This window comes from Fundulus heteroclitus, chromosome 9 (assembly GCF_011125445.2).
Source record: "Fundulus heteroclitus isolate FHET01 chromosome 9, MU-UCD_Fhet_4.1, whole genome shotgun sequence".
Classification (NCBI taxonomy): Eukaryota; Metazoa; Chordata; class Actinopteri; order Cyprinodontiformes; family Fundulidae; genus Fundulus; species Fundulus heteroclitus.
This window is the reverse complement of record NC_046369.1, coordinates 39188131-39211566: the sequence shown is the minus strand read 5'-3', so window position 1 is coordinate 39211566 and position 23436 is coordinate 39188131. Positions and strand designations below refer to the sequence as shown.

The window sequence follows — 23436 nt, the reverse complement described above, 5'->3', positions numbered from 1 at the left end:
TCACTGGTTTTTATTATGGATTCCACGCAATGTTTCATAAATGAGACCCCTGAAGCGTATGGTTAAGATAACAAAGTAAGTCCTTTAATGAGTTGTCTGTGAATGTTCTTGAGTAGCTTGGGCAGAAACTAGTCTTAAAGCCAATCAAACATCTCCGGAAATACCTTAAAATGGCTATGTGTTGACCACTGACTACTGAACATGTCTGAGATTCAAACAATCTGCAGAGAAGAATACTAGAAAATAATTAGGGGTGCTGTTACTGAGGCTTGGATTGCTGCCAAAGGTGAGTCAACAAAATAATAAGCCCTGGTTGTGAATATATGTTCCTATTATGTTGAAAGATTTTTTTGGTACAGAAATACCTGAAAGCATATGAGAAAACACATTTGTCATTATGGACTTTTTTGTGAGTCATTGTAATGAATCATGGCAGCGAACCCAGAATTCAGCCAGACCAGCAGAGGTTCTTAAAAAAGGGATTTATTAAACAAAAAGCAGAGCAATGCAAAAAGGACTGAATAATCAAAAAGACTAATAAAAAACATCCAGAACTTCATAGGAACAGAAGCTGACTGGTAACATGACAGAATAGCTCAGGTTCTCTGGAAGGGGAAAACTAGGTCAAAATTCCAAAAACAAACATCAGATCAGGATTGACTCACCCAAAAACATGACAAGACCAACAAGACGACCTGGCACTGATGTCTGGTCTCAACAGTATATATGGAGGTGGAGGCAGGTGAAACTGGTGAGAGGTGATTGCAGCAGGGGTGGAGTTAGGCAGGTGTGCAGAGTAAGTAATTAGACATCAGTGCTGAGGCTCAAAACAAGAACAGATCAGAAACCAAACCTAAAAAGCTGAGAGGACAAGTGGACAGAGACAAACTACACCAGACCTGATAAGAAACAAAACCACCCTGAAGTATAAAACTAAAACAGAAGATAAAGCCAAGACTAACACGGATGACCAAAACAGGATAAACTAACTGTAAACAAGCTAAAACAGGAACCTAGACAAGACAAAACTCAAAGCAGCCAGAGAACCTAAGGCAGGAGAGTAAACAAACCAAAACAGAGCATAGAATATTACAGTCATGTAAAAAAAGTAAATACTCAGAACCTTTTAAAATCGTGTGAATACTTTTTGGAGGCACTGAAGCAGGGTTCAGGCAGGTGGGGAGGTTATCTTTCATGCTCTGTGAGAAAAAGGAGCTGATTATTTCTTTGAAGCAAAGTTTAAGCTGGACCAGATGTAACACAAAGTGGAGAAATTACTTGAATGACTTATAAAAGCAAAGGGAAAGAGAGATAAGTATATAGTTAGGTAAGTGAGGATTAGTTAATAGACTATATCATATCGAGTGCTCATAAATAAGCTAGTTTTTGGTATGATTAAGTCTAAAACTTGAATGAGTGAGGGGTAGCTTTCTGGAGGTACCTTGGTGTCTCTGCTCCTGAGGGGATGTGTCTCACACTGAGATGGTGGTGGTGGTGAGGAAAGCCGCTTTCACGCTAACCCACGGCTTCCCTATTGACTTTCCTGGCAACCACGCACAAAATATCTGCCAGGTGAAGTGAACAGCAGTAAGCTCAGCTCAACCACCACCCACACTGACAACGTCGGTCACTCTTCACTTTACGTAAGCGACGGTACTCACTATACCAGCCTGTTTAATATGGACGCCTCCAGACTGTAGCACGTCTACAGAACACCCAGGCATTTATTCCACTTAGTGTAGATGATTGAACAGGATAAAACACACACAGATTGGTGATTATTATGCTCATCTTCTCCATCACATTAGGCTATTGCATGTACAAAGAATACACACTTTAAACTACACTAGCTGTTTATTAGTCACAACCATGCTACAGCTCGGGAGACTGGATATAAATTGTAGTTTTGTGTTGAAAGATGAAGGAAGAAAAAAGACAGGCAGACTTATGAAACAGTGACAGGAGTATGAGGAACAGAACATGCGCATCCTCTCAGCACACGTTCACTCTGTGCTCGTATACCTTACCATTCCCTGGGGTAGCATGTGTGTATTTGTGTGATTGTGTACTTGCGTGGGCTTTGTGTGTGATGTGCCCTAGGCTCTGTGCTGGAGTTAAACTCTGCTTGTAGGAGCCAAGGGCCCACAGCACACTGATCCAGACTGACAGGCCAGAACACTGGCTGCTATCCCCAGTCAATAGCCTGAACAACAGTCAGTCAGCCTCTTTCACGACAATGCTGCCTCAGGACCAACAGTCAGCAAACAGCCCAAAAGAAGAATATTTACTGCAAGAAAATGTGAAAGAAAGTGATGGAGAACTCTGTGTATATATATTTGGTTTGTACTTAGTTCTTCTTCAGGGGAGATTTGTAAGAATCTTATGAAAATCCCTAAGCCACAGATAATTCAATATATTATATTATTAATGAATTATATATGCAGTTACACACATTTTGTTCATGGTAGTTTATATGCAATTATCCAACATGATGAGGAAAACACAATTTGTTTGTGGTGAAATAATTGTATTATTCTTTCCTGCATGTATGTGAATGTGTGGTTTAAAAAAAATGTAAAAAAGATTGGAGGGTTTGTGCAAAGCAGAGCAGTATATCAATGTGAAGCATTTGGAGGAATTTCAGTGCAAAAGAAACAAAATTGGAAGCATAAGCTGTGTAGCAGTGAAATGTCATCCCTCAGACAGTATGTGTGAAGAACCATAATTTTTATCTGATAGAACTTCATGGAAATGGGATGACTTTGGGAAACCTTTTCAGATAGTACAATATATAATTATCATCACAAACAGGTTTACTCTATAAAGAAAAAACATAACGTTAATCTTGTGTAGAGGTGATGTTGACTTCCTGGGGCTCCAAGATATCTGGGAAAGATAATTTATAAACAGTGGAAATAAATTGTAAAGAGATTATTTATTTATTATTTTACTACTACGGTCCCTCAGGTGATCTTTACATCACAAAACACAGTTTCCCTGTGCTAAAATGGTTGTTAAAGGCAGAGTGGGCAATTTTTGCGGAAGTTTCCTTAAGTACCTTTTTGAATACCTGCACTTCCACTACTCGAGGGATCGCTTGGAAAAAAAATCTTTCAAATCCACTCTGGTCTTATTTCTTTCCTCAGAGGCCTTCCTCTTCTTCTCATTAACTTGTATGCAGTTTACTTCTTGTGACAGTCAGCCATGTTCAAAGTATACAGTGAGAGTAATGGAGCTATGATGAAAGGCTAACATCGAAGCTATCCACTAAAGGCTGGTTCACACGGCAGGATTTTAAAATAGTCAGCCAATTTTCAAAGCCTGAGAGACACCAGACGTAACGATACAAACTCCTAGATAAAACAGGTTTGTGGTGTCCGGTAAGACGGCAAGTTCAACACACCACACATGAACAGATTTCACTAAAGATCATTCAGATGTCAGATGGGAAATCTTGTGAATCCTCTCAAGATCAAAACGTGAGTTCACAGAGTAAATAAACATGAACAATGGGGAGAATAATGGCAATAGTTTGTCTCACCGCATTTTCTGATTGGCTACATGCCACATTCAACAGGCTGCATACCCCTTTGTCTTCGGGAGACACCACACACTTTGGGATATCGGGGCAGACAATCCAACATGTTGAATATCCCCGATTTGAGGTCAGAGCGGTCCTGACATTCTACAGAGCGGACCTCATCGCTCTTAACAAACCACATATGGCAGGATATTCTCTTGAGATTGTTTTAAGAGACACACCATTAATTGGCGCCTCTCAGAAGGGGGAGATCGGGGCGAAAATTGGGCGAAAAATCCTGCCTTGTGAACCAGCTTTAAGGTAACCGGATACATAAACATTAGAAGTGCGCATGCGCAGCTAGCAAGTGGAAACTAACAAGGAACGTGTACACACATTGCCGTTAAGTGAGTGTGTCAGAATGATTGGCATGTTGGACAACCAATAGATAAGGAAATACCCCTGAAACTAGAGCGGGGCGGGTGGAGCAGGACCAACAGTCTGACAAATCCCCACCCTTTGGACTGAATGGCAGTGTTTGGTTAGAGCTTTTACAGGCCTGCAGCTCCCACAGATCAATAATTGAATTGGCAAAAACCATGTTTGTGAAGACTTTCAATGATTCTTATTTCATTTATTGGTGTACATGTTTCTGTGAAATCATAACTTAAACTCATGCTGGTAGAAACATATAGGATGCATAAAACAGATGCATGTGTACACGTGACCATACTAATTCACACATGTTAACACAGCGATGGACATGATTTCATAAGGTTTTATGCATACCACTCTGTGAGACTAAGAACGTTATTCAGAATGTGTGAAAAAATTCAGTTGGTATGTAATTTGATAGACACAATAGAAACCAATTTGGGAAAAATTTCATTTATAAAATCAAATAGTATTTTATACATGTGTTTCAGTCTGCGGTAGAAATGCTGCACTACAGTGGCAGTAAAACAGAAATGCAAACTTCAAACATTTTTATAAAAAAAGGTTAGACTGGTGAGCTACCGTACCGTAGAAGACATGACCTAGCTGGGGTCTGGAGTTCTGCATGCCCCAGTGTGTTTTATAGGGACAGAAACTGAACTGCTATAGCTGTTGCACCTCAAGGGTTCAAAAAGGCAGGTAGTAGTACGGTTAGAATCTCTGGTCTGTGGCCGACAGTGACACACTGCAACTAAACGAAGCAAGAAACAGTACTAAATAATTGTGTAATCCAGATCAGTCAATAAGCAACAGCAACCTTTCGCAGACAGGGGTTCTGGTGCTCTTTCGTATAATTTGAGTTACAATGCACAAAAACAGTGTGGTTTGAGTTTGGTGTGGTGTGGTTTGTAATTTGAGTTACAACGCACAAAAACAGTGTGGCTTAATGCAACATTCATTCAGACACCCAGCAGTGAGCAGAAAATGCATTCTTTTCATGCATTTTATCATCAGCAATAAAAAGTTATTTTTATATAATTCTGTTTTATAACTTCTAAACATCCAATGCTGCAATTGTTTTAAAGTAACAGTAATGATAGTGAGGGAATTCAGCTGAACTGAGAAATGTCTTGTCTTAGCGCTGAGACATAGAGAGGGTATTGAAAGCCCTGTCTCACTTATACCATAAAGCTGGATATCTTTACAAATAACAAAGGGTGTGGTTTATTTTAATGTATTTGAATGAGTGGAGCTAGTTGACTGGGGGAACGTTTTCTGTTCATTGCCTCCTTAACTGTACTGATATTATTTTGCCAGGCTTGCTTAAATCCTCAGGAAAGATTGGGGTTTCATGATTTTAAACATTAGAGAAAGCCATTTCTTTTCTTTGAACCTTTGCAGAGCAGTCCTACTGTGTGACCTTCAGATTAATCTAATTTAAAGAAAATGCTAAGAATATCACAGAGGGCTTATTAAGCACTTTTCAAGCACATTGGGGTGTCACTGTCTTGTCAATTTCAGCATTGTGTTGCTTTACTGCGTTGCCATCTTACTTGCTTTAGACATGATAACATTTACACCTGACCTTCAGCGTGGCAGACTTCTGAATTGCTTGCTGTCACATTAACAAATTGCACACTCTGTGGACACAGCTCTTAATTAATCATGCTATGTGCTTTCTACAAGATTTCAGAGCATTGCATCATCACATAAGAACAGGTACTGTCCAAACCTTCCTTTAGAATTATTTTCCAAAATATTCAGGTGTAGGATTCTTATTATAGCAACTGTGCCAAATTAATGTGGGAAACTATGTTTTAAGGCAAACAATAAAAATATCTAACCCAAGTAAAAAATACAGTTTCTCTCAAAAATACTCCCCATACTTAAATAGACTAAAAGCTTCTATTACTCCACCTGCTCAACAACCTTTAACATGGAGCGAAAAGATATTTTCCACTGATTCATTGCACTACCAGTATTCTACACCCACTGCCTGCTTGGTAGTCTAATGTGAATTGTTATGGAAATATGACATTTTCTTGTAAGGAAAATCTGACTCTATAAGGACTTAGGCATCCTTCATCACTGTCCAAAATTACACAAATGCCAAATATCACCAGTGTCCACTGCTCTTTCTGTTATTGTCATGAGACTGTTTGAAGGAAGCCATGATTAATATGAATGTAAATGGGTTTTTGCCAGAAAAGCCATACTGACATGAGAAGTTAGGGGGATTAATAAAAGCCAGTAATGTTAAACCTCCTGTCTTACCATAGGGGGCAGAGCCCAGAGACCCTCGTGTTTATCTGCACCGGTTAAAAAAAGCCTGTTCACATCCAACACAGAACAGAATTTCAAGTTGATACCACACCCTTTATGGAACAAAGGAGAAGGAAAGTGACTAGTCTCTATATTATTTGGTTTGTCTAGCTCAAGTAGCTTTATTCAGATACACACTGGCAAATCTCTGTTTGCAATATCAGCTAAATGTCATACAAAAAACACACATTTCAAGCATTATATACTTAGACCAACTGGTTCTCCCAGAGTAGGAAAGTCGAATCCGGTTAGACCTGAAGGCATCCCACCGATGGTCATAAGCACCTCCTAAATAAATCCCTTCTGTAATCCCTGGTGTGTGTGTGTGTGTGTGTGTGTGTGAGTGAGTGAGTGAGTGAGTGAGTGAGTGAGTGAGTGAGTGAGTGAGTGAGAGAGAGAGAGAGAGAGAGAGAGAGAGAGAGAGAGAGAGAGAGAGAGAGAGAGAGAGAGAGAGAGAGAGAGAGAGAGTTTGTTGTACTGTAGGCAGTGAGAGTGGATGTTTAAAACAGGGTTAGACAATGGGAATCGAATAATGGCAAAAAATGCTAGGATGGTGAGGTTTTATCACAGCATAGCAGCTGGAGGAGAGCTGTATATAGATGGATGATAGAAAATAGAATATGGATATGGATGAGACTGTCCACGGTACAGACTGATAAAGTGTTTAGCTGAGTGACTGACTAAGCCATAAGTCTCCTGTGAGCCCTTATTCAATCCTTTTTCCTTTAACTGTTTTCTCCTTCTCCTTGCCTTTGTTTAAAATAACATGTTCTATGTGTTGACAAGCCAGAAGGAAAGGATTGGCCCTTAGTTTTCCCCCAACTGCCCGCTCAGATACTCGCCGCACCTACTGGATTCTGCCATATACGGACACCACTTTATTAAAGGCAATCTCTCAGTCCATTTTATGAGTGTGGTTGGGTGTCATTGCTTTGGGCGGCATGCACATAAACAGTGTAATTTAATAACTTTATATATCTAAATTTCTATTCAGTCAAAAGGTAATTAACATCTTCATACCTGTGCTTTAATCATTACTCCTAAGTATGATGTGCGAACAGGTAAATAGGAAGATGAAAGTTTTTATTTTGATGTTATTCGTACCCAAATAGCCCATCTGATTTGCAGTACATGGTAGAGAATTGCAGCAGCGGTTCTCAATCTTTTAAGCATCATTACCACATCAGCTTTCCTAATTCCATGATTTTGACATATATTGTAATACGATATAGGAGCAGTACCTATAAAGTTTGTTTTATCTCATATAAATAAAAAAGAAGAAAGAAAATGTTTATTTGCCGGAGTAGTTTAAAGGATGCAGTTCATATTTATGTTTTATTTTTCCGATAAATTGTTTAAGTTTGAAGTTGGAAAAATTAACAGAAAGGTTTCTCAGGTTTCAAATCAAATATGACTTCCTCGTATATAAAAAATAATGATAGGGATTAAAAAGGTGTTTACATCCTCCACACGCTCTACTGTAAAACTCCCTGTAAAAAAAACAGAAACACATTACTACAGTGTTTAAAAGGACAGGTCTCAGAGATATACACTGGCTGGGTGTATCAATTAGCATATTGTAATGGTTCTTGAACTTTAAACTGAAATGGAACTTAGTTAAGTTGGGTTTGATGTTATTCCTAGATCCAAGTTCTGAGTTCTTGCACACATTTAACAAAGATCATTGGTGCACAGCCCTCCCATCAATTTCTGACAAGGGGTAATTGATTTCTTTCTCTAATGCACTGAATTATATATATTCATATTTGGATATAGATGTCACCAACATTTCCTCCCATTAACACCAAAAGCATCCCAAGTACCACAAGTCATGGTTGTATTGCAGCATAACAACTATAGATGTAAATTATTTTTAATATTTAGTGTAAAGAGAAATGGAGATACATGCCTTCAACCCTTCAGGTTTTTATTTATGGGTCCAGGAGTCTGCCATGCAGCGTAATATGGGTTAATCTGGATTAATCTGGATTTATACACCATATACATTATCTATATGAACTGGTGAAGACAAATCAGCTAGATAAGCTGTTTCTAAAAATAAGTGCTAAAATTTGGTATACAAAAGTTGTAGAAGGTTAGAGCCACAAAGGTGATTTCAGCACAGGGGCCCAGAACCCCATACGACATCAGACATTTGGGTACAGAATAACATAGTTTTCTTGATGTTTTTAGCAAATCTTGGAGCTTCATGGATCCAGCTGCAATACACGTAAGTAGACAGCATGATTTAAACTCTTCTTCCTGCAAGACACCCTGTGCTAATTACTGTGAGACTGCAAAGCTGGCAGATGCAGTAACTTCATGAATCCAAATAGCAGATTGATTGCTAAAACAAAGGGCCAGCCATGCTTGATATCATTGTCTTTATGTCTAAGCAACAATTGTCTCCAAATAAATCCGCTTATCTGTCATCTGTTCACTCCACATAGTTATACTGCTGACAATGTTGCACCTAAAATAAATGTTTTCTGGATCATTAACAACTTCCAAGGTGAGAGTTTCAGCTGCTGTGATGAAGCTTCAGACTGTTTAATAGACTCCAACAATTTCCAGAATAGTTTCCCCTTAGGGGGTGCAATTTAACCATGTAGGATTCCCAGTTGTCCATTGAAGTGAAGGTCAAAGATACCTTGAGTCCTGTGTGGTGCAAATATGAAACATTGTGGTATAATTCATGTGTGGGTTTTGCTTCTAGTCCAAGGAAACTCACTTCCTTGGACTAGTTCTTTCCAACAACATTGGCCTGAATATGAAAAAATATGAAAACAGGATCTTGTCACAGTATGGTTCTGTTTTTAGTTTGGTTTTTGGTCTAATGAGGACTTTTTCTGTTTACTTTGCCACGATTTACGTTTTCTGTTTTAGTTTGTCACAGTTTGGGTTCTATTCATCATTCAGTAGTCAGCCAGCCCCTGTCACCTCCCTGTTCACTCCCCAGTGAGTTCATTCATCTGCCCAGACCATTCCCACCTGTTTTCCCTAATTAAGTTCCAACTCAGCTCACCTGTTCACTTGCCTTTATATACCTGTCTCACATAGTCACTCACTGCCAGATCGTTATGTCATCTCCTTGCATCTCACTTGTGATTCTGCCACCGTGTTTTTCTGTGTATCTCCGTGCTCCACCGGCTTGGACTCAATATCAGTGACATGTGCATCTCCTGATTTGTTTTTTGCCTGTTTTCATTAAACACCTTTTTATATAACTCTGTGTCCGGCTGAATATCGGGTTCGCCAGCAACAACCGTTACAGATCCAATTGTTCTACAGGAGCCTTTTCTCCAATAATGTAGGAAATTGTCTGTAATCCATAGAGTTTGGGCATAATGGCCCAGTGTTCCATGACGCAGAAGTGATAAATTAGTCACATTTCCAACCTATTGCCAGAAAATTCCCCAAGCCCTAACACTGCAGAGAACTAGCAGTCACTTGTCAGCAAGAAGGTCAAGAAACCAAAGCCAACTAACTAGGAAGATGTCAGAGCACCAACCACATAAGAATCAGTCACAATTCAACCATTAAGTTAATGATCCAGTGACGATCGTTGGGGTACAAAAGTTATCCATTATGGAAATCAGTACAAAAGTTATCCATAATGGAAATCAGTAAAAAAATATTGATTCTTTTCCATGAACTCAAAGACATAGAAACCCAGTAAATCACCCAACTTGCATCCTCCCCCCCCCCCCCCCCCCAACTTGCATCCTACTGACATTCTAAAGAGATAATTCAAGATGAGAATGCATAGAAGAGACCTCTAGTGTGGAAGTTGTAATGACTTCTTGTCGCAACTGCTGCATAAGAAAGCAGCCGGATAGTCTCACAAATACTTATTTTACCCGCTGTATATTGTATTTCCTGAACACAGAAATGTGCTGACGCATGTTAAAATGTTACTGTCAGAACTTTTGGTCAAGACTGTACATTATGAAATATGTTAGTGATAGTTTTTTACTACCCATTCAATGAATCCAGGAGGATTTAAAGATGTCAGCTGTTCTCTCCTTTTATCATTCCTAGACAATTTTATTGGAATGAAAATAAAGATGCTCAGAAAGATGGAAAACATTTTTTAAGAAAAAAAAGTCTCAGGGTCCAGTTGCTTGGTGAACAACAGTGGTTATTGTCTCCGTTACGCATTCCTTGCCTTCCCATGTCTACCAAGAGGTGGCACTGACCTGACAGGAACTCCACCCGTTTTAGCCATCTTGTCTTTAAATCTGGTTTATTTCACAGCCAAGGATCCTGTTGTCTGAAATGATGGTTGCCCATGAGCACACTTTTGATCATAGATGCATTGATAAAGGTTTATAACTTTAGACCACAAACAGCAAAGTGTGCAATTGTAAATACCTCTGGCCGAACTTTCAGATGCTATATAAAACTGTCAAACAAAGAATTTAAAACCTAAAATTTCTGTTTAAATCCCTTCTCTCCCCCCCCCCCCCCCCCATAATACTCTTGTTGTTTCCTCTTCTATCTACCAGCAACTGTCAGTAAATCCAAGTTGTTGTTTTTTTATTTATTCTTTTAAATGTCTCTCTTGGTTAGTGTGCAGACTTTTAAATTTTAAAGTTTTTCTTGATTGATTTGACCTGTCATTTAAGCACTCCAAACTTTATTGTTTTAGCTATGATAACCAAGCAGAAACTACCCATTACAAACTACCCAGCAGAGTATGAACTCCCTGGAGCATCTGTTTGACAATCCTTCACACAAATCTTCAGTTAGCAATCATTCTGGGTTGTTATTTACCAGCACGGATGGAGGAGGTCTGAGGAAGATGAGAGTGAGAGTATGTAAGAGGTAGAGGGGTCTGTGTGTGTGATAGGTGGAGGTGCAGTTGGAAAGGCTCAAGTTTCAGAAGAATTTCAGGCAACTGTTACAGTAAAGTAAAATGAACACCAAAGCATTTCTGATTCTGGATCCAATTCTCTTTGCAAGAAGGACAATTTGACACAGGCTGTGCAGAAACATTAACAAATGGCATTGGCATGAAAGCTAGGTAATAGTTCACAAAGACAAGCATTGATTTGCTGAAGTGAGTGCTGTATTTTTTTATTTTGCATTGTGTAATGATTGATCGGAAGAGCGCATACACTTGATTGCAAGTTTTGTTGTTTGAGGGCAATATTTGTTTTTGATTCATATTTTAAAAGCATTGTCACTCTTAGAGCCTTTTGCACACAAAAAATGTGTCATTTTGACCATGAGTGTGTAGGCCTGTTTGTTAACTATTTTGCAAATGGGGAGTTGGAACTGACTGCGGCATGAAAGCGATCAAGAACAACTGTACGCTCTGAAAGCTGTGCTTGGGTTAATCATGAGCTCTCTTCCCTACTCTAAGACTAGATGGAGTCCTTATGGGGACTTGCTGTTTGTCTTCACATGTCTGTGGGATTGGGTAAACAGAATTATAACCCCGTGACATGCCGCAAACCCACATACACACGCACACATGCACAAAAGCACGTTACTTTAAAGGCTGTCACTGAGCGTAAGTGAAATGGCAGCGCTGTGGCTGCGGGCCGCCGCAGCTGATCTTAGCTTATTAGTCCGGTGAGTCAGGCAGAGGCCATTCAGCAGGGATTTGTTACGCTGCTTCACCACCCCTGCACCGGCCTGGAGTTGAAATTAGGAGAGACGAAGAGAAGGATGAAAAGCTGTGAGGAGACGGACGTGAGGTTAGGGGAGCAGAGAAGGAGGAAATTGAGAGCAAAGGGAAGAGCCTGATGAAAGAGAGGTGTCAAAGAAATGGAGGGGGGGGGTGCACTGACAAAGGAGTGAAGTTTAGACCGTTTGGTCTGAAGGAGAAAAGTGGACATAGGAGAAAGGGCAAGAAAGTGAATGGGATGAAGAGCCAATGAACTTTAGATATGATAATGAAACTTTCTGAATAAAATGAGAAAACAGAGAAGGAGGTAATGAAGAAATGAAAAGTGAAGAAGTGAGGGTAAAATTAAATGGATGTTAGACAATGGGCAATTTTTAGAAAGGACGAAGGAGTGGGAGCTACACAAAATATTGATTCTTGAACAGAGGAAAAAGTACGTACAACTTACATTTTATCAGCTGTGTTTTCTTTAAACGAAAATATGCAAATATAGCTGATAAAGTCAAAGATGAGTTTCTAAAGATAAAAAAAATTTATGTGATCATTGGAGTGGTGTGTGTGTGTGTGAGAGAGAGAGAGAGAGAGAGAGAGAGAGAGAGAGAGAGAGAGAGAGAGAGAGAGAGAGAGAGAGAGAGAGAGAGAATTTCTCTCTCTCTAAGAATTTCTTCAGTTTAGGTTTTTCTTAAAGTTAAAGATTTGTTTAGATTGGACCATGTTGTGATACCTACTTCACATGTTTTTATTGAAGTGCCTTTTTTTGGCAGGAAGAAATAATTTTTCCTGGCAGTAATTAGACCTTGATTCAGAATATCCCACCCTTAGTTCATGACTTCAACTCAAATGTATTGTCACTTTACATGGACACTGTGATCTCTATAGCACTAAGTAACAGTACTATCTGCATCATCATATGGTTTGTTCATTGTTGCAATACATCCTGCTGCTACATATACTTTCATTATTAATATTGTCGTACACATAACTTGTCTGTACATATAAAATTTATTTTTTTATTTATAATGTTTCTCTTTTTTCTTCAGTTTTTACTTGTAGCCTAGCAACAAAATGTCTCTCAACTCTGGTATCCAGTTAAAATAACTTAAGATCATAAGAAGCAGTATAATGGTGCAGTTTCTTAAACATTTACATTTTTTAACCTGTGCTGTGATAATACAAAGACTATACCTGGTTTACAACAGAATATATGATATTGGCAGTATTGCGTCAAATGTTCAGATAGAAATGGTAGCCAAGTAGGGTGCCAGAAAGCTCAGAATTAATGCTTAGGAGGGAAGAAATAGACCAGAAATAAGGAAATGCAAGTGAGGATGAAGAACAGAGGGGTGTTGAAATGTAATGACGTTGGAAGGTGAAGATTGAGCAGGGATTTTGCAGCCGGTTCCCAGTCCCGGCCACGTGTGAAATTTGCCTTGCACACCCAGTGGCATTCAATCAGCAGTCAGCTGAGGCAAGATCCAGGGGTGGGGAGAAGGAAAGCGGAAAAACAAGGCAGAAAACCCCCCCAATATGTTCTAATGAAAACATTCTTAAAATTAAAATTTGAATATAAAATATAGCCTAAAAGGGAAAGAAGAAAAGTTATTTATGGTGCAGACAGACAGACAGATAGGCAGATAGATAGATAGATAGATAGATAGATAGATAGATAGATAGATAGATAGATAGATAGATAGATAGATAGATAGATAGATAGATAGATAGAGTGTTATTGCCTTTTACAGAAAGATCTGATAAAGAGCAGAGAGGGAATGACGAGAGCAATTGGCAGCCACACACGTACACCCACAGCATGATATCAGAGCAAAGTGCAGTCAACTGAAGCTGCATGCTCCTACAGCACTGACTAATCTGTGCTCCTCTCATGGAATTATAATCCAGTACATTTTATTTACATTTTGGCAGGAGACATGCTGGAATAGTGGCTTACCAGTGCGACTGATTGCAGTACGGTTGTGCCACCAATACAGAAAAGGGCTACTTTAAATGGTAAATTACATTATCAAGCTAACCGTGTGATGTCAGCCTGCTCAGCTGCATGTAAATAATCTGTTCATTCTGTTCTCTCCTCTCGTCACTGCCTTCAGCATTCTGCAAAAAATTGCAATATACTTGCATAAACAGTTCCTGAATGTGTTTGTGCACTCTGTTGCACAGCTGCTCTTTAACTGTTTTCACTGTGTTTTCCATGTGGATGTACAATGTCTTTGTCTTGATCTTCCATAGAACAATCTTGTGCAGTGACATTGCAGGCATTGCTTTCTCTGCAATCTCCACACAGGCTCAGTCCTAATTTCTTTTACTTGTTTGCATAGTCATTGCACACCAAGATGTTGATCAGTGTAAGTAAAGAGCTTACTGTTTTAGGTTCTCACTGGATAGTTCCATTCACCTTTATTTATGCTAGTGTACACTGTAATAGTAGGTTCATGTGGTGCTGTGGCATGTTCTATGAACAGGTTGCCCTTTTTTGCAGGTTCAGTTGCTATAGACCTCCGCAGCATTTGATTAGCTGAAGTACAGTACATTGAAAGCATGATGGAATGAATTTCCATGGCCAGAAAGCTGAACCTTACATTGTGACATGCAATACAAAGTTTTGGATTCTGTGGTGTAAGGCATACTACCACTTGACTCCAGGGCAATAAAGACATGTTCTCTGAGGTATTATGCCTCTCTGTATGGCAATCGAATAAATTGGTCTGAGTTTGGAAGTTGCCAACAGAATGGCATTTGGTTGATTACACTGTGTAAAGTTTAAAAGTTGTTTCAGGGTGTGGTGTGAGGGTGTTTTTCAGGTGTTTGGGGATGGCCCCTACCTTTTCCAATATGATTTCAAACAAATTCACAAATCAAGGTCCATAATACATGAATGAGTAGGTAATATGTGGAGGAAATTGACTTTTCTGCTCAGTCCTGACCTCAATCTGATAAAATGCTGTAGGGATAAATTGGAGCAGAGATTAAAAACACTCCTAAACCTTGTAGAAAGCCTTCCAATCTGAAACATATAGCTAAGAAGGGAGGAGTGACATCATTTTGAAGCGTTCGTGTTAAAAATCAGATATCATTTCACTTCAGGTGTGTGTATAGGCAAGTGACCCAATTTGTTTGGCAATACAATGAATGTTCATGGGTATGTTACTCTGGGAAGTGTTAAATACAAAACTATTTAACAATTAGTATTTAGTTAAGGGGATAAAATAAATTATGTAAGTTCTGGGTGACATCATCTCCTTCTCACAGAAATGGCTGTCCCCTTTTGGGTATACTTTATGGTGTGAATGGGAGTAAATCCACGAATAGACAAAAACCAACGTCTGTTGTTTATGGTGTAATAAAGTTTAAAAAAAACTGTCTGCCTTATCTTTAAAAAAACACTGTCTGCTATGAAGCACCAAAATTGCACAAAACACATCTTTTTGCCAGTTATATGCTTTATTTATTGCACTAAACACCTCCGTTTGGTGCAAGACTCATGAATGCTATGGTTTGAGTGACTTCCATTCAAACCATAGCATCTATCTCCCTCAAAAAGGGATGTGGATGTTGTGCATGGGCTAAAATCTGGATGTGCTGAAGCTGTGCATTATAATGTAAAAAAACGTTCCAACATGAAACCTTAAGATAGATAAGTCCAAACCGTTGCATAGATTAAAAATTGAAGAAGCACTATATAGGCAAGGAAAGGCAAATTTATTTATATAGCACAATTCAGTACAGAGACAATGCAAAGTGCTTTACATGATTAAAATATAGGAAAATAAAACAGAATAAAAGCAGGTAGGGATAAAATGTAGAAACAAAAAAGAACGTTAAAAACAGTAGAACAGTTTAACTAGAACAGTCAAAGGCAATTCTAAACAAATGTGTTTTTAACCTTGATTTAAAAGAACTCAGACTTTCCGCACTTTTACAGTTTTCTGGAAGCTTGTTCCAGATAAGTGGAGCATAGGAACTAAATGCTGCTTCTCCGTGTTTGGTTCGTGTTCTAGGTATGCAGAGCCAGAAGACCAGAGTGGTCTGGAGGGTTGATACACTGATAACAAGTCTGTAATGCATTTAGGTGCTAAGCCATTTAGGGATTTATAGACTAACAGAAGTATTTTAAAGTCTATTTTAAAGTCTATTCTATGCTTATATTGTTAGAAACAGAGATCCTTTCTGGAAGACGGCTTCGATTCTTTTTGCCCATGCCTTGACTACTGCAGCAAACACTAGGCCCAGATAGCCCATTTGTTCAGTAGAAAATAATAAAGAACACCAGTGCAGTGTACACGTTGAAGAGGAAGACACACATGAGACATATGAAAACACAATAGTATAAACCAGTTACCTAGCTGGTGCTGTAACCTAAATAATATTTTCAAAGCAACAGGTTTATACAGTGGCGCTGAGGTGCTGAAGGTAGACACGATAATTTTATTTCCACAATCTTTGTTATGATGGTTGTGTTGTAACGGCAACCGATTTTTTTTATGTTATTGTAGTTGATAATTAAACTACAGCTTATCATTAATCTATCCATGTTGGTCTCATTTGTGAATGAGGCGGAGTTTAATCAAGTCTAAAAGTTCCAACATTTTCCCCTCAGCTGCAACCCTTAAGGCATACAGGGGTTCATGCTGCGTCTTTACGCATGATCCCCAGCTGCTCGATTTTACCCTCGTCCGCTGCGCGTGAGGGATAAACAGTGGGGAAAATGCATAAATAAAGACTGTAAAGGGCTCCTTTAGAGGGAAGAGAATGAATAGTGGGCCTGAGCTGAAGCTCCTGATGTTACAAGTAAAAGTGCGCACCTAAATTATATGTAACGTAATTTTGCGCACCTGAATTAAAGCCAAGGCACCACGCTCACCGAAGCGCCACTGGTTCTGTGTCGTTAAAAAGAAAAGAGCATGAAACACAGCTACTGACTCTACTATTGATTTTAATTGGGACATTTTGGTAGGAGTAGAAAGACATTAAATGTAGTGATAAGGCTGGCCGCTGATAAAAGCCCCTTGGTCCGAGGGAAGGGTTGGGAGAAGAGCAGACCAGAGCGTTGAGGCACAGAAACACAGCGCACGTAGTTAAAAAAAAGCATAATTAATAAAAGCGAAACTTATAAACAGACTAAGTGCCGTTTTAAACTGCATCTTACGGTTTGGATCACCTAGAACATTCATGTTTTTAAAAAACACAGTAAAGCCAGAATAACTTCCGGTTCAAAAGTAAAAACGAGATGTAGTCCAATCAGCGATTTCTTAGGTCTCCCACTGGGACGTACATCTTCCGTTTTGTTAATGTTGGAGTGCTTTCCTTAATGTTGTAGCGCTTCTGTTAATGTTGGAGTGCTTTCCTTAATGTTGTAGCGCTTTCGTTAATGTTGTAGTGCTTTTGTTAATGTTGTAGCGCTTTGCACCTCAGGGCCACCATAGGTTTACAATCAAAAATATTTGTAAGACTTAGTTTGCTACTATATGAAGTACGTGGTATATATATATATATATATATATATATATATATATATATATATATATATATATATGTATATATATATATATATATATATGTCTGATCTCTGCATATGAAGGCTTTTGCTGAAGTCAAAGACTGAAGAAGGAAGCTTCTTCCATTATACAGAATCATCTAGTCTTATGCTGAGTCAACCATGTGCTGCTCAACCACATTGTTGCATGTTTTTCTTTAAATTTAAAGCTTTCCATCCAATGTCATAATTTCAATGACTGTTGTTTATCAACTGGCTTCACCCCTGAACCTGGTTTCCATGAGGCAGCTGTGGCAAATATATGGCAGACTTTAACTGCTCTTATTTGTTCCTCATGTGATGTTGTCTAATGAAAACCCAGATTAATTTGCCTATGTCTTGATATTTACAAATTCAAGATATGTGATTTAAAGTGGATGCTTTTCTAATTGTAGAATTCTGCTGTTATCTGTGTTTTTTCTTACAAAGACATTTTGATTCCCCTTTGAATTTATTCCATGGAAATTGTTTTTTGTTAAATTTGCCATCCCTTGGGGACAGCTTTTAAGCTATAAATTGTTGTTTTCTTCTTTTAAATTGTATCCTCTACTTTAATTTTTGTTTAATGAAACTTAAATCAGAGTGCAACTATTACAGAAACCACAGGCAGCTGGGTTGTGTTTTATCAGGGAGGTGACTTGTTTAGTACTTCACACAATTACAGTTTCCCAAGTTGAGGACATATGAGGTTTGTTTTTAATTCCCCATTGGGTAAAGAGGCAGGCGGTTCTGCCATGATCCTCAGGTGTTTGGGTTTGGATCAAATCCATGTATTCGTCAGGTCTTCCCACACTGCAGCAGCAATGTGCCAATATTCATAGATGTTTATTCATATCTTGATATTAATGTTTTGTGGGCTGTTTGCAAACAGCTTATATGTACATTTTATCTACAACTTGGCAGTTTTGCTGAAATTTGAAATTCCAACAGTTGTAACTTTTGTCACTGTGAATCATCCACTCTTTAAGTTAACCTGATGAAACCAGTCTATTAGTGTGTTCTTTTTTTGTGCGTTTAGTTTATGGGTCTCTGAGTTTCCTTTATTTTTCCTCCTATTCCCTTCCATAAGTTCCTTCAACAGCAGCATTCTTTAACAGTCCCAGATGAATCAGGTGGGAGGAAGTGATGGCGAGGTAGTATGGGAAGAGTTCAATTCAATTCAATTCAATTCAATTTTATTTATATAGCGCCAAATCATGAAACATGTCATCTCAAGGCACTTTACAAAGTCAAGTTCAATCATATTATACAGATTGGGTCAGATTATACAGATTGGTCAAAAATGTCCTATATAAGGAAACCAGTTGATTGCATCAAAGTCCCGACAAGCAGCATTCACTCCTGGGGAAGCGTAGAGCCACAGGAAGAGTCGTCTGCATTGTACATGGCTTTGCTGCAATCCCTCATACTGAGCAAGCATGAAGCGACAGTGGGAAGAAAAACCACCCATTAACGGGAAGGAAAAACCTCCGGCAGAACCGGGCTCAGTATGAACGGTCATCTGCCTCGACCGACTGGGGTTACAGAAGACAGAACAGAGACACAATAAGAGAAACAAAAAAGCACAGAAGCACACATTGATCTAGTAATCTGTTCTACATTAGATGGTAGTAGCGGGTGAGCCGTCTTCTCTGGATGATGTCACAATCATCCAGAGAAGACGTTTTACTTTAATGTGGAATGGAGAGCAGTGTGGCAGGTCAAGATCACGGGTGACCAGGTCTAAACTACTATGATCACACCCACAGTTTAAAATTTATCATATTCTGCTGATGCATATTATTTTAGCTTATTCCTATGTTACAAATTTTTATTTCTTTACGTACAGCAACAACTCCACCAGTCACATGGTTAAAATGGGCTGTATATGGTGGGGAAACAAAGCTCATGCAGTGCACCAGTATCCTCACCAGGGAACAAATGATGGACAATGAATGCTGGACTTCTTTCACCATCAGAGTTCCAGCCCATATTTAGTCACTGACTTGTTTTCCATCCACTTATTGTCTTTCTGGGTTTCTTTATTAACTTTCAGATCCTTCTGTAATGCATCTTGATTCAGTCAACACTGTCAATCCTTCACACATTGTTAACAAATTGCCTCAGGCTTTTAAAGTTCTGGTGCACTTCTGGGTTCTCATTTTGTGCTTTGATTTTCCTTATTTCACATACTTCATGTCTTTCTGCATTTGAGTCTTTTTTAACAAGATAATGGCAGTTAATGAAATGAAGTGTTACTAAATGGTAATTATGAATCATAACTCAACTTTGCTCAACTTCTTTCATTATAAATTAGCTGTTGACTTGTATGTTAAAAAATCTCTTTCTGCAGCCCAATAACAATACAAACCTAGAGAAGTGGTATGAGTGAGATATAATGGCCTTTTTTTATGGTTTGCTCCAAAATTGAGAAGTACTTTGCTAGTTAATTGTGTCCTCCACTAGCTTATGTGTTCATAATGAGCATCATGTCATTTTAGTTGCTTCAGCATTGTTGTGGGAAAATGCTGCTATTTTTACAGGCTCATTAACCAAATAACTGAACAATCAATGAAGATGGATTCCTTCACAGCACCCACTCTGCCTCTTTTCTGCCTGCTTGTGATTACTCTGCAAGTGTTGAAGATGTTTTACATTTGTTTGTGTGTAGATCATTTTGTGCATCAGTGTCAATAAACAGTGGTTTAAATAGAATTAGGATTTTTGGGAGGAGGAGTAGGAGGGCCTGTGGCTGTCAGTGTCTCTGTTTGGGCAGGAGGGTTTGAGAAGAAGCCTGTCAGTTTATAATTCCTTTGGAAAGACGCTTTGCATGTGGAAGCTACATAGCTGATATAACTAAACAAATGTGTTAAAGTGAAAGCAAGGATTGACAGATGGGAAACTGCAGGTGTTTGCTGCCTTAATGCCTCCCTATTACTGGCACATTGCTACCTCTTGACACACTGCTGCATGCCTCTAATGAAATTACAGTGAAAACAAACCTAAGAAAACTGGTCTCAAACCAATGGTAGATATGTCTTCACTAATTAAATAAATATGAAAAAGCAATTTATTGTGTATTTAGTTTTTCTTGTGAAAACAGATGGATATCTCTTTTCAACCTATTTAAAACAGTTCAAGGATCAACTTAAGAAATGTTGACGTACTCCTCTAAATATAAAGGCATCAGAACTCATATACTGCACATGGCACAGTATTTTTTTAGATGTATACTCACAGACTCGTTATTCTTATTGTAATTATTCATTATATGCTGCCTGGCCCAAAGAAAAGTTGCCACCAAAAACAAAAAGGTCACACACTCGTCGGATCGCCTTTAGCTTTGATCGGGGTGTAGTACAGTGTAGAATGAAAGGTCATGGAGGGTTTTGAGCATGCACAGATCTTTCATGGTGGGGTTCCATCATGGTGGCAGCATGTGTCCTAAAAAAGTTGGATCTATATACAGCAGAGTGGCTTCATCTTTCAGCATTTTAAACAGCAGAGGTATGAGGTCACACAACTTTTATCCCATGGCATGCTGATTTGGCCTAATAATGCATTCAGACCAAACGCTTTTTGAGCGTCATGGGCAATTGATTTACATGCAAAGTCTATGGTGGACGTGCCTCAAGGGGCTGTGAGACGTCTCGCAGCGCTTCACGCACATCTTGCGCAGATGATGCCCACTAACCTGACACAGATGGACAGATGCTCTCCAGTTGAAATGGGGTGCCTGTGTAATGATTTGTGATCAGAAGATAACCCCCGGTATTCAGCCAGACACTAGAGTTTTATGCTTCACAGGATTTATTGGAGTGATGACGAGGGAGGATCAGGCAGGTATACAGAAAACAATCCACAGCCAGGTACAGAGAAGACATCCAAGGAAGGCAAAAACAAAAATTGACGAACTGGGCAGACTCAAAAAATAGGCAATGGGATAAGGAAAAGAAATCAGACAGGCAGATAACAAGAATGCTGGGAAACTCTTACCGGACAGGTGAATGAGGAAAGCAACACATATGACGTTCTGGCAGGGAGCAGAGAACTGAGGCAAGTATAAATAGGCAGGAGAACAAAGGAGAGAGGGAGAGCTAATTAAACACAACAGGTGGAACTAATCAGAAGGAGAAGAAGTGGCTGAAAGAGTGACAGGACAAGTGGCAGGAAACAGGACAGAACTGAACTAGACAAAATACTGAACCAAAGTAACATACAAACTAATCCAAGACAGGAAAACTAACTTTAACTAAAATAACATAAACCAGAACAGAACATTACAGCCTGTAGTTGACCTGGGTGGAGATGTGGGCATGTCATCAGCGAGGAGCTCCTGCAGGTAGTGAAACTCACCAAACTCAACACACCTCTGAATTATTTGTGATTCAGACAAGGCGCAGATTATGTTATATTATTCAGTAAATAAAGCCAAGCTACTCTCTTGATTTCATCCGCAAATATACAAAGAGTCCAGCAGAGCAAAAGAACATGGTTGCTCCTCCCAACGGGCGCCACTTTGCCAGACACGCCATCAGAGCATTGTGGCTCTAGACTGCGGGTCTGACTTTTATGTGCACAAGCGTCCAAGTTGAGGCATTGGTCTGAACGCACCATTTGAGTGCCATGGTCCAGGGATGCTAGGTTTGTGAGTGCAGGTGGTAAGTTTGCTGTAGGAAAGTACACATACATACCAGTGTTGTAGTCAAGTCACTATGCCTCGAGTCCGAGTCCAGGTTCGAGTCACCAGTGTTCAAGTCCGAGTCAAGTCCATGTCATTAAAAAAAAAATCCGAGTCGAGTCCGAGTCGAGTCCACTACTCATCCGAGTCAAGTCCGAGTCGAGTCACTATTGATCCAAGTTCGTTGTAGGAACATGCCGTGACGTGTGATGTATGACATGAAGCAGTAACATTCCATTGCACTTTACTCCGTAAAACGACTGCTTTTTCCAAGTCTAAGACGTCTCCTAACCATGGTTTTTAAACATTGTTGTTATGGAACGTGCAACAGCGACTCGAGGTACGCTGATAGGCCGCATATGAAGGATGTTAAAGCCGCAAGCGGCGTCGATCGGCCCTCGCAGCCAAGCGCACTCCGGCCTATTGGCCACCGCTGCGGTGCCGGCCGGCGGGCGATTCCCACAAACGCGTTCGGCAACGTTCCCCCATTACTCACAACAAATCTGGTGCAGATCGGTCGGTGCAGCGAGCAGATACAGCCGTTTGATAATGATAATGCATGGCCACCGGACCGGACTAAATTGTTCGGCGGGCCGGAAAATTTATACCGATTCCTGGACGGTGACTACAAAAAAAAAAAAAAACGGCCGATGACGCCATGAACGCCGAGCAGGAGAAAAACAACGACTTACCTTCCTATCAACTCGGCCCGTTTTCCAGTCTTTCCGAGCCCTCGACACTCAAGCCATCGTTTGAGCTGAACGCTGGTATGTTGTTCCACAGTTCTACCAGTAAACTGGGCGCCTGGGACATCCTTTTGTGAAAGTTTAACAGCTGTAAAGTCGGTCATATTGTTGCATGTGTAATGGCTGGTTGCTACGTGCGTTCTCACACTGTTTGCCCAACCTTAGCGGCAAGGGGCGTTGCTCATGAGATGGTGACGTCACGTGCGCGGTACGACATTTAGATATTAAAATCATACACCAAATAATATTCTAATGACATATTAAAATTATAGCCTAATGATATAAAAAAAGTCGAGTCTTTTTCTCAATTTCCGAGTCAGTCCAAGTCAAGTCACGAGTCTCTAAATTTAGCTAATGACTCGGACTCGAGTTCGAGTCTCGGACTCGAGTACTACAACACTGATACATACATATAAAAAGAGCATGTGTTGAGCTCTTGCAACGCACTGCCAGAAGACACGTACTTCTTCATTAATTTGCAGCTTTTGTTGACAGGAATGCCTCTGGTCTAGAACACAAGGGTACATTGTTGTTTTCCTTTTCCAAGCAATGCTACGTCTCTATCCATTC

General features: G+C 39.6%; 1 protein-coding gene across 5 annotated transcripts in view; it reads left to right on the top strand.

Moving 5' to 3' along the window:
- Positions 1-23436, top strand: part of nlgn1 (neuroligin 1) — a 440050-nt gene that overhangs the window by 14378 nt on the left and 402236 nt on the right. Inside the window, exon 2 of one of the 5 annotated variants that reach the window (XM_036141618.1) lies at positions 8471-8507. The exons of the other annotated variants lie outside the window; for them this stretch is intronic. The gene's annotated coding sequence lies outside the window, so the exon portion shown is untranslated. The remainder of the gene's footprint in view (positions 1-8470; positions 8508-23436) is intronic. 5 annotated transcript variants of the gene reach the window in all.